Here is an 18,161-nt window from a genome sequence, read left to right on the forward strand (position 1 = left end):
ACCGCCTTGGGACTATGGTGTTAAGGAACGGCACCTTAAACTCATCCCAAGTCATAACCCTCGCCGCTTCTGCTCCTATTTCCTTCTTTTTATTGTCCCACCAATCTTTCGCGTGACCCCTCAACTGACCCGTTCCATAAGCGACAAAGTCACTTACGTCACAATGGGTCCTTTCAAACACCCCTTCGGCGTCGCTTAGCCATCTTTGACATATTATCGGGTCGACCTCCCCGTTGTAAATTGGCGGTTTACACGCCATGAACTCCTTATATGAACATCCTTTGCGTTCTCCGGATTTCTCTCTTATGAGGTTGACATTATCTTCCAACCTTTTAACTCGTTCTTCGACCAATGATAACACCGTGTTTTGAAGTTTGTCTATAAACCCAGATAGACTACCCTTAATTGCCTTTCCCACTTCTTCGGCAATTAGCTCTTTCATTTGTTCGGTGCTTGTCGGCACCGGATCATCATCGTTTCTTTCCGTCATCTTGAAACTGAAATGTTTAAATCAATCATTAAACATTTCATTTATAACATAGCTTTATTTGCTTCGGTTTAGCCAAGTTCGTAACTTGCTTGAACCGTTCACATATGTTGCGCTTTCCGGGTTTGAGTGTGTTAACACGCTCTTCCCATGCACATTAATTCACATCTCATTTCTTATATAAGATAAGATCTACTAAAATAATTAATTATTTCTTACCGGACGATCGATCAAGCTTGAACCGAACACTTTGTTGATAACCTTGAGCTCTGATTACCAACTTGTAACAACAGTCTAAATTTCTAGTTGAATTTTATAAAAGATGCAAGATTTTATATAAAAAGTGCACTACTTCATAATAAACACAAGTCGAAGTTTCAAAGTAACCACATACTAGTTATCTACCAACTTGTTTAGATATCCATGACATGATTAGTAATTTGTTTACATCAAAAACATTGTCTAAACATAGGTTAAATTAACGCGGAAGCTTGCAATTTTGTGTTCGGTTCTTCAAAACATGCTTGATCGCCATCCGGAAAGTCCCCTTTGTCACCTAAGGTCAAAACCACTTAAAGTGTTAGTTTTGACATTTATATAGAGTGTATAAACAAGTTCCAACATCAAATCATGAAAAATAAAATAAAATTCGAAATCTGTCCTGTCGTGTGTCGCGACAGCTCTTCGCGTGGCGCGACGGCTCTCGCGTGTCGTGCCGGATCTAAGTGATCCTGTCGCATGGCGCGTGGCGCGGGGGGTAGCGTTTTCCAGCAGGTGCAGGTTTTTGACCTGCATTTCCCGCAAGCTCCGAAATTCCAAATTTAAACTTCAAAAGGTCATAACTTTTGATCTGTAGGTCCGTTTTAGGTGATTCTTTTTCCTACACGACTGTAATTTAATTACCGACGCGTCTATAATGATTACCCTACAGAAAATTTGGTTTACAGACCGAACGACTAAAAATCACTATGCAATTATTCGACCCATTCTAGTTACACTCATTTTGCTCCCCTTTTTATTAGTAAACATAAGGCGCCTTTTTCCCAACTCCCGGGGCTTATTATCACCGGCATTTCATCACCAATCACATGGCTTTATGCTCTTGTGGTTGTTATCGCCTATGCTAACTAAAAGGAAACTCAACACTACAATTACACCGATATTCGGCCCGTTTGGCTCATCTACGGAATCCTCCATTAAGATGACTACCAAACGACTTCTAACCGATTCTTAACCTATTAATTCAAGTAACGAACATTATCGCTTCAATGAACACAACATTTATTCCACAACACAACTAAACATATTCTAGTTATCAAATTACTCAATGTAACAAATCGAGTTACATACCTTCAAAGTACGCCCTTCAAACGCAAGTCGCCTTCGGCTTGTCCACTCGACGCTCCGGTGTCCTTTCCTATAGAGTTCAATCATAACACGTTTAGAACTCTTTTTAAATCATATATCGCATAATTTGCCGAAACATCGACAATTATTCGTTTTAACTTTGAATTTCAGTTTTAAGCCTTCTTTGAGGCATTTAAACAAACACTTTAAGGGCATAATTTTACATGATTTATTAACAAGTTCATAACTTGTCATATAGCCCAAATTTTCAAAAATCAAACTATCTAACATAAATATTAGCCTCTATAATTCTGGAATAACCTCACATATGTCAAATTATACTAGAACAACCCCAAATTTCCTAGTGTTTAAGTTCTACATAACCCACTAATCACCTACAATGGTGTCCATGGGATTTACTAGAATTAAGCATGATTTCAACATGTACTTGTCTAGGGTTTACTCCTAGACATTTCAATGTTCCTATTTCATCTACATATCACTCATGCATCATCAGATTTCGAATTCCCTAAGTTCATGAGAATTTCAAGTAGAGAATTTTTATCAAATTTCACATACCTTATGATATCCTTGCAATGGGGATCACCAATCTAAGCTCAAATTTCGTTTTGGAAAGGAATTGAGCCTTCAATTTGTGAATTTTGAGCAAGTTAGGGTTTGTGGGAGAAACCTGGTCGCCCCCCTGTGTTCTGGTCAATCCACACACACACTAGTGTGTGTTGGATTTTTAATTTTTTTGTTTTAATGAAACTTGTTTCACAATTTGCACAATTAGCCCTCCTATTTTCATGAGGTTTCTAGTTTAATTGTTTTAACACTCTAACTTGGTATTTCTTGGCTCTTATCTAACTAGGTTAGATCTTATAACTAGTTAGTTTATCCCGTTTAACTGCAATGTCGGATTAAAATAAAGAATTTATATTTTAGGGATGTTACAAGTCCACCCCCCTTAAAAGGGGTTTCGTCCTCGAAACGGGAAATACGTACCAAATAATGCCGGGTAGAGACGCCGCATCTCCTCTTCGGACTCCCATGTAGTGGCGAACCCTTCCTATGCTCCCATTTGATCTTGACTTGATCAATTCTCTTATTTCGCAAGTCTTTAACCTTTCGATCTAGCATCTCTAATGGCTTTACTGCGTAGTTCAGGCTATTATCCACTTCGATATCGTCGTAATGGATATAAGCTGTTTCCTCTGCTAGACATTTTCGCAACTGTGATGCATGAAACGTGCCATGTATTCTACTCAACTCTTCTGGTAGCTCAAGGCGATAAGCTACCTTGCCAACCCGTTCGATGATTTTAAATGGCCTGATAAACCTCGGGCTTAGTTTCCCTCTCTTTCTGAATCTGATAACGCCCTTCCATGGGGAAACCTTGAGCATAACCTTGTCGCCCACCTGGAATTTAATTGGTCTCCGTCTTTTGTCGGCATAAGACTTTTGCCTATCTTGGGCCGCTTTTAAGCATGGTTGCAAAAGTCGCTAGGCGCTCTCTAGTCGGTCGACCGGGGAGTTAAGAGTACTCGGCATAGGCGGAGAGTACTCGGGGAGTACTCGGACATGTTAAATTATAAAGAAATTAGTTTTCGGAAATTAAATATGTGTCTAATAACATAAATTTACTAATATTTATAACAAAATACGTGAAAATGATATTCATTATTTAATATGATAGTCATATAAATTATGTTTTATTATTTTTTTAAGTCAAACTCGGCCCGAATTGACCTACTAGATCCTATTTTGGCCGAGTTTGACCGCGTTTGATCGATTCCGAGTAATTAGGCGGAGTTAGAGAAAGTCGCCTCGGCAGCCTACCTTGTAGCGACTACTCGGGGAGTACTCGGCCTTGGAATCCTTGTTTTACAACCATGCTTTTAAGTAAGCTCGAACCACGTCAATTTTCTCATTAGTGGCTTGGACAACATCTTTATGGGCCAGTTCACGTGGTCCCACTTCACCCCAACACACCGGGGTTCTGCACTTCCTACCATATAGCATCTCGTACGGCGCCATACCGATGCTCGTATGGTAACTATTGTTATACAAAAATTCGGCCAAAGGTAGATAAACATCCCAACTTCCTCCGAAGTCGATGATACATGCCCGTAACATATCCTCCAACGTCTGTATTGTTCTTTCACTCTGCCCATCCGTCTGAGGATGGTAGGCGGTGCTAATGAAAAGTTTTGTTCCCATCTGTTCTTGAAAATCTCGCCAGAAGTTTGAAGTAAACTGGGTATCTCTGTCCGACACAATGGATACCGGTACTCCATGACGTGCCACTATTTCGTCTGTATATACCTCAGACATCTTTTCCGAAGTATAGGTCTCGCGTATAGGAATAAAATGAGCACTCTTCGTCAATGTATCCACAATCACCCATATAGCATCGAATCCCCGAATTATTTTAGGTAGTTTGGTCAATAGGTCCATGGTGATATGTTCCCATTTCCAAACCAGGATCTCCAAAGGTTGCAGTTTTCCATATGGTTTCTGGTGTTCCGCCTTGACTTGTAAGCAAGTCAAGCACTTCTCCACGTCTTTTACTACATCCCTCTTCATTCCGGGCCACCAATAGTTTTGTTTTAGATCGTTGTACATCTTTGTCGCACCCGGATGAATAGAGTATCGGGATTTATGTGCTTCATCAAGTAGAAGCGTCTTAACCCCACAGGAATTTGGGACCCATATTCTTCCGGATCGAGTCTTCAACCCGTTCTTATCATCCGACAGATCTTTTAGCTGACCGACTATTCTTTCTTTCTTCCAGTTCTCCTCTTTCACTGTCTCTACTTGCTCTTCTCGGATACGTTCAAGTATACCCAAGGTCACAACAAGTTGCATCGACCTTACTCGTATTGGGACATAATCCTCTTTTCTGCTCAAGGCATCCGCCACAACGTTCGCCCTTCCGGGGTGGTAATGTATTTCGCAGTCGTAATCTTTCACCGTTTCTAGCCATCGTCTTTGTCGCATATTTAACTCCTTCTGATCGAAGAAGTATTTCAAACTCTTGTGGTCAGTAAATATGGTGCAGTTTACCCCATATAAATAGTGCCTCCATATTTTTAATGCAAACACCACCGCTGCCAATTCGAGATCGTGCGTCGGATATTTCCTTTCATGCACCTTTAATTGCCTCGAGGCAAAGCTATTACCTTGCCTCGCTGCATTAAAACACATCCGAGCCCCGAAAGTGAGGCATCCGAATAGACTACCAAGTCTTCGACTCCGTCTGGCAATGTTAATACCAGAGCTTGAGGCATTTATACAAACACTTTAAGGGTAGAATTTTACATGATTTATTAACAAGTTCATAACTTGTCATATAGCCCAAATTTTCATCAGTCAAACTATCTAACATAAATATTAGCCTTTATAATTCTGGAATAACCTCACATATGTCAAATTACACTAGAACAACCCAAAATTTCCTAGTGTTTATCAAGTTCTAAATAACCCACTAATCACCTACAATGGTGTCCATGGATTTTACTAGAATTAAGCATGATTTCAACATGTACTTGTCTAGGGTTTACTCCTAGACATTTCAATGTTCCTATTTCATCTACATATCACTCATGCATCATCAGATTTCGAATTCCCTAAGTTCATGAGAATTTCAAGTAGAGAATTTTTATCAAATTTCACATACCTTATGATCTCCTTGCAATGGGGATCACCAATCTAAGCTCAAATTTTGTTTTGGATAGGAATTGAGCCTTCAATTTGTGAATTTTGAGCAAGTTAGGGTTTGTGGGAGAAACCTGGTCGCCCCCCTGTGTTCTGGTCGATCCACACACACACTAGTGTGTGTTGGATTTTTAATTTTTTTTGTTTTAATGAAACTTTTTTCACAATTTGCACAATTTGCCCTCCTATTTTCATGAGGTTTCTAGTTTAATTGTTTTAACACTCTAACTTGGTATTTCTTGGCTCTTATCTAACTAGGTTAGATCTTATAACTAGTTAGTTTATCCCGTTTAACTGCGATGTCGGATTAAAATAAAGAATTTATATTTTAGGGATGTTACACACACACACACACACACACACATATATATATATATATATATTTATATATATATATATATATATATATATATATATATATATATATATATATATATATATATATATATATATATATATATATATATATATATATAGAGAGAGAGAGAGAGAGAGAGAGAGAAACGGGATCAGGAGAAAACGGTAAAAAGTGTGAGAACGGTGAGAACGTATCCTGGCCGAACACGTGGCGTGGGCCATGATCAGGGTCCGAGGGGTTTTTTGTCTTTTTAGTATTCTTCTCCTTTCACGATTTTTGCGTTTGACATGCTTCTTTAATTCTTGCGTGCAAGATAATTTTGGCGTTATGTAGATTTATTAATTATTTGGTGTTTTACTGTTTTTATCAGATTTCTTTTCGTTGAATTAGTTCTTTTTGTGTCACAAAGTTAATTTTTTGGCGTTATGGCTTTTTCCATGTCATTTTTGGCGTTTTGTATCTTTTTGTTAATAATTCATTACCATAGATTAATATTTTATAAAACTACAATAACACGAAAATCAAAATAAACTAATAGTCTTCCGTAGGTGGGATTACATCAGTGATGTACCCATCGCTTTGTTCATCACTTTCTTCAGATTCTTCATCATCAAATTTCATTTTTGCGTATAACGCCATTAGCTCATCTCTTCTTTGCTGCAGCCTATTCTTGAATATCTCTGCATCCTTGGAATTTGGATCGTTTGAAGGTGTTAAATCACAGAGTTGTGTCACACCCTGGCTTTTGCGGAAGCATGGTTTATTTGGTGTGACTTCTTAATACCATAGCAACAATCATAACAATGCTATATGATAAAAATACGAGATGTTCATCCATTAATATTGTTTAGAAAATACCATAACATGCTTGTCTTGAAACATCAACCCCAAAATAAGTTACATCCATGACTTGTTTAAAATGAGTTCACAATGACTCAACAAAAGACTTTAAATAAAACGAGGTTTGGAAACATGTGACCCGTCCAGGAAAGGGTTACACCTTCCAAACCCTACAACCCTGGATGACATCTTTATTTAGTAAGCAGCTTGACACATATGCAGACACTTGCAAGATCCCTTTAGTTTCCTGAAATACATGTAGTTTAAAAAAAATCAACAAAAGTTGAGCGAGTTCATGTGTATGTGAGTATGTGTAAACCTTTGAAATATGTCTGTATGTATAAATGTCCCTGGTATGTAGCAATAAGGAAAAAGAGATCACCAATGGGTTGCAAAGCCAATGGTATGTGTGATAAGGTGCAGGAAGTACTCAAACCTAGCAAATTTGTACCGGGCTTCCGGCTGGAAGACATAGTCACCTCTATGGGCCGCCCCGGCCTCATGGGTGTGGGATCGCTACACCCAAATAGATCTATCACTCATGTCCCTCGGTCCTACGACGAGGATTAATGGCCTTTAAGTGTTGTGCCCACCCTTCACATGATCTAGTCGTAAACCCTCCTTAGGCTAACCATACCATGTATAAAATGTCTGTAATAATTATAACATGTATTCCACCCCCGAAGTATAAAACTGAAAACAGTTAAAAGAAAAGGGGGACATGAACTCACTGTGGTGCGTCTCCTGCTCGTAACTCAGACTCTGTCAGCAATACGACGACCTACAACGTACTAATGCCTATTAGACGAACGGGCCGTGCCTTAGTGTAGTATTAATGTTCTCGAGTTACGTTTCTTCGGAAATTATTCCAAGTTATAACTTCTTGTAAAAATAATAATAATTATTTTAACTTAAATTATATTTTTAGGTTTTGAGATAATAGTTAGACAACTATTTCGTAGTCATACTTCTCAAGTATTCTATATGCGTATTTTCCTTCCCAAGGATGGGGGTATTTTGTGATTAAAGTCTTGACATTATACATTCCTAAGTCCCACTTTAGAAAAATATATAATAACTTATTTGTCAAAAATAATGTGTTTCTAAGAAAATAATTATTTGTCTCGAAATTTTTATATTCTCTAAATATACTAGGAAAATATATTATAACTTCTCAAAAATAATATATTTTCTACTTGTCCAAGAATATGCTATACTTCGTAATAAAATCACATTTTTCGTTATCAAAATAATATCCATCAAAACTATACTTGGGACGGTATTTTGTTTAGTTATATTATTTTTCTCTGAAATGATATAACTATACCACATTGCAATCGAATAATCACACAAGCATTTTAGTATAAAATATATAATCTAAATATATATTTATCCACTTTTATTTACGGAAACCAACCTCCGACATTTTGTATTTTGTTACAAAAAAATTATGGCGAGTTTTATTTGGAGAGACAAAGTTTAAAACATACTTGTAAACATTTGTTAGAAAATAATTTCCAAGTGTTTATATTTTTAGAAAATTTCGCCATAGTTTCCCCTAAAAACGGAGGTGTCCATGCTATTAAGCATATCATTTTCTTTTCAAAAATCAATCAACAATCAATCTTTAAACAATTTTACATTACCAAGAGCAAAAACTATATGCGTTACATGTTAATCATGAACTTGATATATCACAAAAACGCGTAGTAACTTGGTAAAACTTTTAGTGGACTTAGTTACCTTCCAAAGTGCATTTACTTCTTTAAAAATCTTTTTCTTAAAAGAACTAAGTGTTTACAACTTGTAAATATTTTCTACAAAAATTAATCTTTTGAACTCTTCTTGTAAATAAAGTGTTCTTACACTTATTTCATCACCAAAAATGGTGTAAGTGCAAGTAAAAGTCTTGATCTTTTTAAAATCGACTTTTGAACTTGGTTTGTTTTGAAAAGTCTTTTGTAAACCTCGGATCTACATGATCATCAACCTACTTGTTTACTTATATTTCAAGAAAAATCATTTTCCTTCAAGTTCATGTTTAAACTAGAAGATGATTATTTCATGTAATCCCCTAATCACCTTCTAACTTGTTAAACCATGTTTTTAATCATACTTTAACAAGTTCAATATAGTGATTAACATCACATTACCAAGAATCAACAAGTAATCAACAATATATTCACAACAACATCATACTACAACATTTCATCATGTTTCATCTTTATGTAAACTTTATGTTTAAACTTTTAGTTCATGTTCTTTGGTGTTCTTGATATAATCAACATACTACAACTTTTAACCATTAAATTAGAAGTAAACAAAAGGATAATCAAGAACTTACAACTAGCTCAAAGGCTAGGAAAGATCTATAGTGAAAAAGATGATGAAAAGTGGATGATGAAGGCAAATGAGAAGGATTCTCCAAGATCTTCAAGCTCCAAACTCCATGTATCACCTTCTAGACTTGAATGAACTTGGAATTGGGATGATATGGTGGTGACAAGGTGGTGGTGGTGGCGGTTGTGTAGTGAGCCGAGAGGGAGAGAGAGATGTGAGTGAGAGAGTGGGGTGATCTTAAGAAGATATGGAGTGGTATGGTGATCTTGCACACCATACTTATAAAGATTTCAATCTAATATTTTGTACAAGAAATCAAGCAAAGATCAATTAAAATAATCAACATAATCTCGGAGGCATGGTGTGAAGTATGGTGGTGATGGTGACTGATTGGTTGGGGGGGGGGTTAATTGTAAAATTTTGGTGAAAAGTGGGTAAATACTAGTTAAATTCCAAGTATATACTTACATGTTTTAGTTAGTTGATATCTAGTGGGTGTTATGGTATACGGGGATCATAATTAGCCAAGAAATAATTAACCAATGTATCTGGCAAAATTTTGGTGTTCCGGGTAATGTCCGGTTGTTCGGTTAGATACCGTTCCGTTAAAGTGCTTAGTTATACCGTATAGTGTCTTTTATGTAACCTTTTGTAACACTATTAATTCCCGACACTTAGGAAAGCATACAGGACCATTTTTCCATGTTTTTGCACGTTACTAGCATGCTAAAACGCTGAATTTCTGATAAATAATGCAGAATTCTGCATTATTAGTGAGTTTTAGGCACTTTCCGGCACTTTAACTATCATCTAGTGACGTAGTTTTATGGTCCTTACCTCCCTACACTCCATACTAGTGTAGTACCCTATCTCTGGCTCATACTGGGCCTCAATATATTGTCTGTCTATGTGCTGGCATTGTCAGCATGTTTGAGAGTTATCCGCCCACTATGCTAACTGTGCTTTGTGCATCAAGTTTGTCACTAAAGTTTGTGTGGAATAAATGGAGTGACAGTATGAAATATGATGCGCATGTATGTATGTAACAGAAATCAGAAAGCAATTTAATCATCAGTTGTAATTAAGCACAGTCATTAAGCACGTAATTAAAAATTAATTAATTGTACAGATACCTGTAATTATAAGGGTTGTCACATTCTACCCCCGTTAAGAAAATTTCGTCCCGAAATTTTAGTTCTACTACTAGATGCTGGGGTCTTGGGGAATAAATGTGGGTATTTTTCCTTCATGCGATACTCATGTTCCCACGTGAATTCTGGGCCATGTCGTGCATTCCATCGAACCTTGACGAGTTTGACACTACTCCTGCGTGTCTTGTTAACCTTCCAATCCGTAACCTCAACGGATTCTTCAGTAAAGTGGAGTGTGTCGTCGATATGAACTTCGTCGGCAGGAATGACCACTGTCTCTTGAGTTGGACTCTTTTTCAGATTTGATACATGAAATGTATCATGAACGCCATTCAGTTCAGCAGGTAAATCCAACTTGTATGCTACAAGACTAATCCTTTCTAGGATTTTAAATGGACCAATGTATCTGGGATTCAATTTCCCACGCTTCCTAAAGCGTGCCACACCCTTCCAGGGTGAAACGTTCAATAAAACCATATCTCCCACCTCAAATTCTAGAGGTTTCCTTCTTCGGTCCACATAACACTTTTGCCGATCACGAGCCGCTTTGATGCGTTCTCGGATCTGCGTAATCTTATCAGTCGTTTCCTGGACCAATTCCGGGCCAACAAGCTGTCTATCACCCGCGTCTGCCCAGCATAAGGGTGATCGACACTTACGCCCATAGAGAGCTTCGAACGGTGCGGCTTGGATGCTTGCGTGGTAACTGTTATTGTATGGAAATTCAACCAATGGTAGGTGAGTGTCCCAACTTCCACCTAAATCCATTACTGTCACACCCCGATCTCCACGTGTCACCGGTGGGCCCGGTGTGGGGTACAGTGACGTAGTTGGCATCGTCATAGACAAACAACACAATATAATAATGCACAGCGGAAGCAGAAATAGATTCATTTCAACTTTAATTAAAATGTAATAATAAATATCACAAGTAGTTGAAACGGATCCACAGGCGGATCAAATAAAATAAGATAAATTGTTCAACAGTTTATTGTCGTCCGAGCTTGCGAGACTATTGTAGACGCTCTTTAGGAAACAGCCAACCTAGTACGTATAGTACCTGCACTTAACCTTTTGGGAAAATACGTCAGTTTACACTGGTAAATACAAATTAACTGACTCATTTTGAAAAAGATTTGAAAATTGATTTAAATGCACATGGCATAAATATTTTTATTAACTTGGGATAATTATGCAATATAAACTTGTGAACGAATTACATGCTACTCGTACGTTTGGTAGCCCGGGATCTTGTCCGGGTTAAAGATTAATAGACACACCACATTAAAGAGTTATACACGATGGGTGTACGCCTACACCCCGTGCTCTGGTCGTGGCCATCTCGTAAGATAATGCCAAGGATATCCGGGACACGGTCATTAACCCCCCCAAAGGCTTTAAGTAAAACAAGACTGTTTAAACGGGCCGATCAAATTATTCCAATTGCATACCCAAGGGTGCAAGATTTGTACGCTCGATCAAGCGGTATTCTATATACCGTACCCCAAGCCCGTATAGGGAAAATAAGTCAAAATGTATTTACCTGAGTAAGTATGAATCACAATTGGTAAGTGTAGATAGCTTTTACCGGGCCTCCTATTCTGGAACAAAGGTTTATAATAACCGATTAGATTCCTAACGGGTCTTTATTTAAGCTTTAGCTTAGACCGGTTAGTTTTAAGGACGATACGGTTCAAGCGCACGATTAAGCGAAAGACCGGATAGAATGTGATTTAGACCCGACAAGTTTGAATACTTGTATAATATGGGTATACTAAATACATTCTGGATTTTGAGATAAAAATGATAACGTTTGGCCCGTTTCGGTCAATTTATGCAAACTAGTTACATAAACCGATCCGAACGCTAAAAGGGCGTTACAGGTAACCAAAAGAGTCATATGCAAGTTCCCTGAGATAATATGCTTCAAATATGATATAATATCAGCAAGTTATGTTCTATATTGCCCCGAATGAATTTAAACTCAATTTATGCCTTATAAGGGCATTTTGGTCATTTAAAAGATTATAAAAGAGTTAAATTGGAAATCTGAGTTACGGGTCTGATTTATACAGTTAATATACTTAGTTTGACATATTATAACAGTAGGGTATGACCCGTATACAAAACTTATCATTTAAAATCAAACTATGCACCGTAGGGGTATTTTAGTAATTTCACAAGGGCTAAAAATGTCAAAACTGGAAATCTGAGATCAAAATCTTATACTTACTGTTATTATATGAAAATATGCTAAATACATCAGTAGGTATGAGTCTTATATGTTTAATATGAGTATAACGCTTACTATGCGCTAAAAACGCTAAAAAATGCGATTTAGAGCCGTTTCCGGGTTTTTAAAAGAAAGCTGAGATTTTTATATTTCCAGAATGCTCAAAATAATTTATTTAACAAATAAAATCAGTAGAAAAAGGTTTGGGGTCAAAAGGACTTATAAAACTCATTTTATGGCTTAAACGGTCAAAACCGGCATTAACCGAATCGACTTAGCGACGTATGATCCGATCAGCCAAAAATTAAATAAAAATCTTCAAAAATCCCAGAATATTATATAACATCAGTGGGTAAAAAGTTTTATATCGAAAAGTGGCCTTAAATAGGTTATACGCTAAATGCGCCGTTTATTAAACATAAAGATATAGTTTTACGCTATCGGCCATAACTCAAAATCTGGACCACCAACTGATCTCAAATTTTCGGTGCAAGTTTATAAATTAGAAATAAAGATTTCTACTCTTTCACTTTTCCAAAAATCACGTTTTATATCAAAAAGGGCAAAATAGTCAACTTTTAAGCATAATCGGAAGCATGCATATGAATCGGTTAAGCATAGACTCAAGATGTAAAAATTCCAGAGAGTTAAACTAAAATAAAAATGGTCAAAAATACACTCCAATACAGATCTCAAACATGCATGCATGGATCCGAATCGAGAGTCAACGAAAAAGTCGTTTTATAAGACTTTCGGTTCCGATCCGAGTTTATACTAACGATTGTCGAGTTGATTATGATAAAACACATTTTTATATTCATAATAATTTATTTTTGATGATCAAACTGATTGCATGTTATCTACATTACCATTTATGCTATATTTCGCAAAAACGATTTCTGTTGACTTTTTAATAACATCTTTGACTCGACAAATAGCATGCTTAGAGTGGGAATCAGAGAATGCCCTTTTGAGGGTTTGTTTCCCACATAAATACCAACTTATAAGTGGTTTCAATTTGAGAAATGACAGAGCCAAACTCGTTTAATCGAAAAGTCAAACTATATGAACAACGGATTAGAGGATGATATGAATGCTTACAAAGGTCCTAGTGAAGCCTAGAAAGCACTTGGAGGCTGCCTTGTCGATCAGATTGCTCCTGGAAAGCCTTGAGAGTTTTTGCAAGTTGTGGGTGTTCTTGTTACTATCACAAGTGCCTCAAAAAAATGAAGAAATGATCTGATTTATGGAGAATTCAGGAGTTGTAAGAGTGCACCAGGTGTCCTAGACATGCATGGCCATCTATTGGTGAGAATTGGAGGTGATCCCAGCTGTTTCCCACTCAAAAAATGGACTAAACAGCCCCTGCTCGCAATCTGCTGCTCCTGGGTTTATTGGCAGCTGCCAAACTTTGTTAATTATTGGCAGTTTTGGTCCCTGTCCTTGCACGCGAGGTCTTGGCTATGAATCTTGACTCGTAAACCCTCAAATCTGGTTTTTAAGAACCTTGGGACATTTACCAACATGGTAATGTCCTCGGATAACTTTGCGCTCACCCGAAAAGTCATGAAATTCGACGTTGACGCTTTTAACCCCTCAAGTACGGTTTTGTCCATAACTTTCTCATACGATAACGAAACTTCACGAAATTTTTACCACATATTCTAGTGAGTATATTTTAGCATTACAAAGCTTCGGGTCTGCCAAAAGTTCACTCAGAGGTATAAATTCAACATGTTGACACTTTTAGCCCCTATAGTTTGAAATTCCTCACTTTTGTGCAATTTCCGCTTCGTACGATCCATGATCCATCCGTTTAAGGTTATAAACATTATGTAGGGTTATTATAGAGTCTATTTATCCATTGTTGACACTTTGGACCCTTACGTTCCATAGTTTTCACTGTTTGTCAACTTTAGTCCCTCTAAAGTTTGTTTTCGCATATGCAAAGCCTATGACACGTGTCAATGCATTATTGGACGAAATTTTTCGAGGTGTTACATCCTCACCCCCTTAAAAGAAATCTCGACCTCGAGATTTACTGAAACAAATGAGGATATTTTTCCTTCATCGTGGATTCCACTTCCCACGTGTATTCGGGACCTCTACGGGCATCCCATTTGACCTTGACAATCGGTATGTACTTCCTTCGAAGCTTCTTCACCTGTCGATCCTCGATCGACAATGGTTTTTCCACGAACTTCAAACTCTCATCTATGTGTATATCTGTATGCGGTATAACCAGTGATTCATCAGCGAAACACTTCTTCAAATTACAGATGTGGAACACATTATGAATAGCGCTAAGTTCTTCAGGAAAGTTTAACTTGTAAGCAACTGACCCGACACGTTCGACAATCTCGAAAGGTCCTATGTATCTCGGGCTTAGCTTGCCTTTCTTACCAAATCGCATCACCCCCTTCCAGGGTGATGCTTTAAGCAACACTTTATCACCTACATCGAAGTGAAAATCTTTGCGTTTAGGATCCGCATAACTCTTCTGCCTATCCCTGGCAGCTTTCAAACGATCGCGAATCTGAACGATCTTGTCCGTCGTCTCAAAAACAATTTCTGGTCCTGATAGTTGGACATCTCCAACTTCTGCCCAACAGATGGGCGATCTACACTTCCTACCGTATAAGGCCTCAAAAGGCGCAGCTTTTATGCTGGAATGGTAGCTATTGTTGTAGGAGAATTCAATTAGTGGTAGGTTTTTATCCCAACTACCACCCAAATCGATCGCACATGCACGCAGCATGTCTTCCAAAGTTTGAATAGTACGCTCACTCTGACCGTCAGTCTGAGGATGATAAGCCGTACTAAAATTCAAACGAGTGCCCAATGATTGTTGGAAACTTTTCCAAAAATGTGAGGTATATCTAGTATCTCTATCAGAGATAATAGATATAGGTATACCATGTAGCGCTACAATCTTGTCAACGTATAATTGGGCTAACATATCGGAGCTATACGTCTCCTTGATGGGTAGAAAATGAGCTGACTTTGTCAGTCTATCTACTATGACCCATATAGTATCATTCCCTTTTCTCGTCTTTGGTAACTTGGTGATGAAATCCATTGTCACCATTTCCCATTTCCACTTGGGAATTTCAGGTTGTTGAAGCAAACCTGACGGCTTCTGATGCTCAGCTTTGACTTGCGCACAAGTCAAACATTTGGCTACATGCTCAGCTACTGACTTTTTCAAACCAATCCACCAGTAGTTTGCTTTTAGATCCGGGTACATCTTATCAGCTCCAGGATGAACGGAATATTTAGAGCTGTGGGCTTCCTGGAGGATAACATCCCGAAGTCCTCCATAAACTGGAACCCATATTCGTCCGTTTAGTCTAAGCATTCCATCTTTGTCGTAGGATAACTGCTCCTCAGTTACTCCTAACTTCTCCTCAGGATAGTTAGCTTCCAACACAGCTTCCTTCTGTGCGGCTAACACCCTTTCGTTCAAATTATTTCTTATTTCAATGCGCTTGGCATTGATTCTGATCGGTTTTATTCCTTCTTTTCTGCTCAAGGCGTCGGCAACTACATTTGCCTTGCCCGGATGGTATCGTATCTCGTAGTCATAATCATTCAGAGTTTCCATCCATCGCCTTTGTCGCATATTCAATTCCTTCTGATTGAACAAGTGTTGAAGACTCTTGTGATCCGAATAAATCACGCACTTGGTTCCGTACAAGTAATGTCTCCATAGCTTCAATGCAAATACAACAGCACCCAATTCCAAATCGTGGGTGGTGTAGTTCTTCTCGTGCACCTTTAACTGTCGAGAAGCGTAGGCAATGACCTTGCCTCTCTGCATGAGTACACAACCCATACCAGTGTGTGACGCATCGCAATACACCACAAATTCTTCTATACCATCAGGCAATGTCAACACTGGCGCATTGCTCAACTTCTTCTTCAGAATGTCGAAGGATTCCTGCTGCTTAGGGCCCAGTCAAACTTAATCTTCTTACGAGTCAACGAAGTTAGGGGCGCAGCAATCCTTGAAAAGTTCTCGATGAATCGCCTATAGTATCCTGCCAATCCGAGGAAACTGCGAATCTCAGTGGGAGTCTTCGGCTCCTGCCAGTTCATGACTGCTTCTACTTTAGCGGGATCTACTTGGATACCACGCTCGCTTACCACATGTCCAAGAAATTGGACTTCTCGAAGCCAAAATTCGCACTTCGAAAATTTGGCATAAAGTTTCTCCTGATGCAGAAGTTTGAGAATACAACGAAGGTGTTTCTCATGGTCGGCTTGGCTCTTCGAGTAGATAAGGATGTCGTCAATAAAGACGATGACGAATTTATCTAAATAAGGCTTGCAGACACGGTTCATGAGATCCATGAATGCGGCTGGTGCGTTAGTGAGCCCAAAAGGCATCACTAGGAACTCGTAATGTCCATAACGAGTCCTAAACGCTGTCTTGTTTACATCTTCATCCTTGACCTTCAACTGATGATAGCCTGACCTCAAGTCGATCTTTGAGAAGTAGCTTGCTCCTTGCAACTGATCGAACAGATCGTCGATCCTGGGTAACGGATACCTATTTTTGATCGTGACCTTGTTAAGCTCACGGTAATCGATGCACAGACGCATCGATCCATCCTTCTTTTTAACGAACAAGATTGGCGCTCCCCAAGGAGACGAGCTAGGTCTAATGAAACCTTTAGCTAACAGATCATCTAACTGTGTTCTCAACTCCTTCATCTCCGTTGGTGCCAACCTATATGGTGCTCTCGCTACTGGCGCTGCACCCGGAATGATGTCTATTCGAAACTCCACTTGCCTATCCGGTGGCAAACCGGGTAGTTCTTCAGGGAATACTTCAGGATATTCCGAGATGACAGGGATGTCTTCGATCTTCGGCTTTGGCTCATCAATAGTAACTTGTGCCATATAAATGACACAACCCTTCTGCAGACATCTGGATGCCTTGAGCATGGACACTTGCTCAGGCAATCCATGCTGGGTATCTCCTTGGATAGTAAGTGACTCACCAGACGGAGTCTTAACTACCACTTGCTTTCTGTTGCACACAATCTGGGCTTGGTTACGCGATAACCAGTCCATGCCTATCACTATATCGAATCCAGCTAGCTTAAATGGAAGCAAGGATAACGGGAAAGAATGATTCCTAATGGATATAACACACCCATCTAGGATAGTCGAGGCGGTTTCTATGGTTCCATCGGCTAATTCCACCTCATATTTCACACTTAAGGTTTTAACAGGTAGGTTTAACAATTTACAGAACTTATCATCTACAAATGACTTATCAGCTCCTGAATCAAATAGAACTCTAGCAAAAACATCATTTACAAGAAAAGTACCTGTAATGACGTTGTCATCTAGAACTGCTTCCTTGGCGTCCATTCTGAAGACTCTCGCATTGGTCTTCTTTCCTTCATCAGCTTTCTTGGCATTCTTTGGGCAATTTGGCCGGATGTGCCCTTTCTCATTGCAACCAAAGCAAGTTGCATCCTTAAGTTTCTTACAATCTAAGGCTTTATGGTCTGTGGACTTGCAGATTCCACATCGTTTTTCGTGAGACTGGGATTTTGCTTCAAAACGACATTTCCCAAAATGGTGTCTCTTGCATGTCTTGCATCTGGGTTTCTCACCCGACTGATGATCTCCCTTCTTGAATCCCGACCCTTTCCTGTGGTCGTTGTTCCC

This window comes from Helianthus annuus, chromosome 16, assembly GCF_002127325.2.
Source record: "Helianthus annuus cultivar XRQ/B chromosome 16, HanXRQr2.0-SUNRISE, whole genome shotgun sequence".
In the NCBI taxonomy this organism is placed as follows: Eukaryota; Viridiplantae; Streptophyta; class Magnoliopsida; order Asterales; family Asteraceae; genus Helianthus; species Helianthus annuus.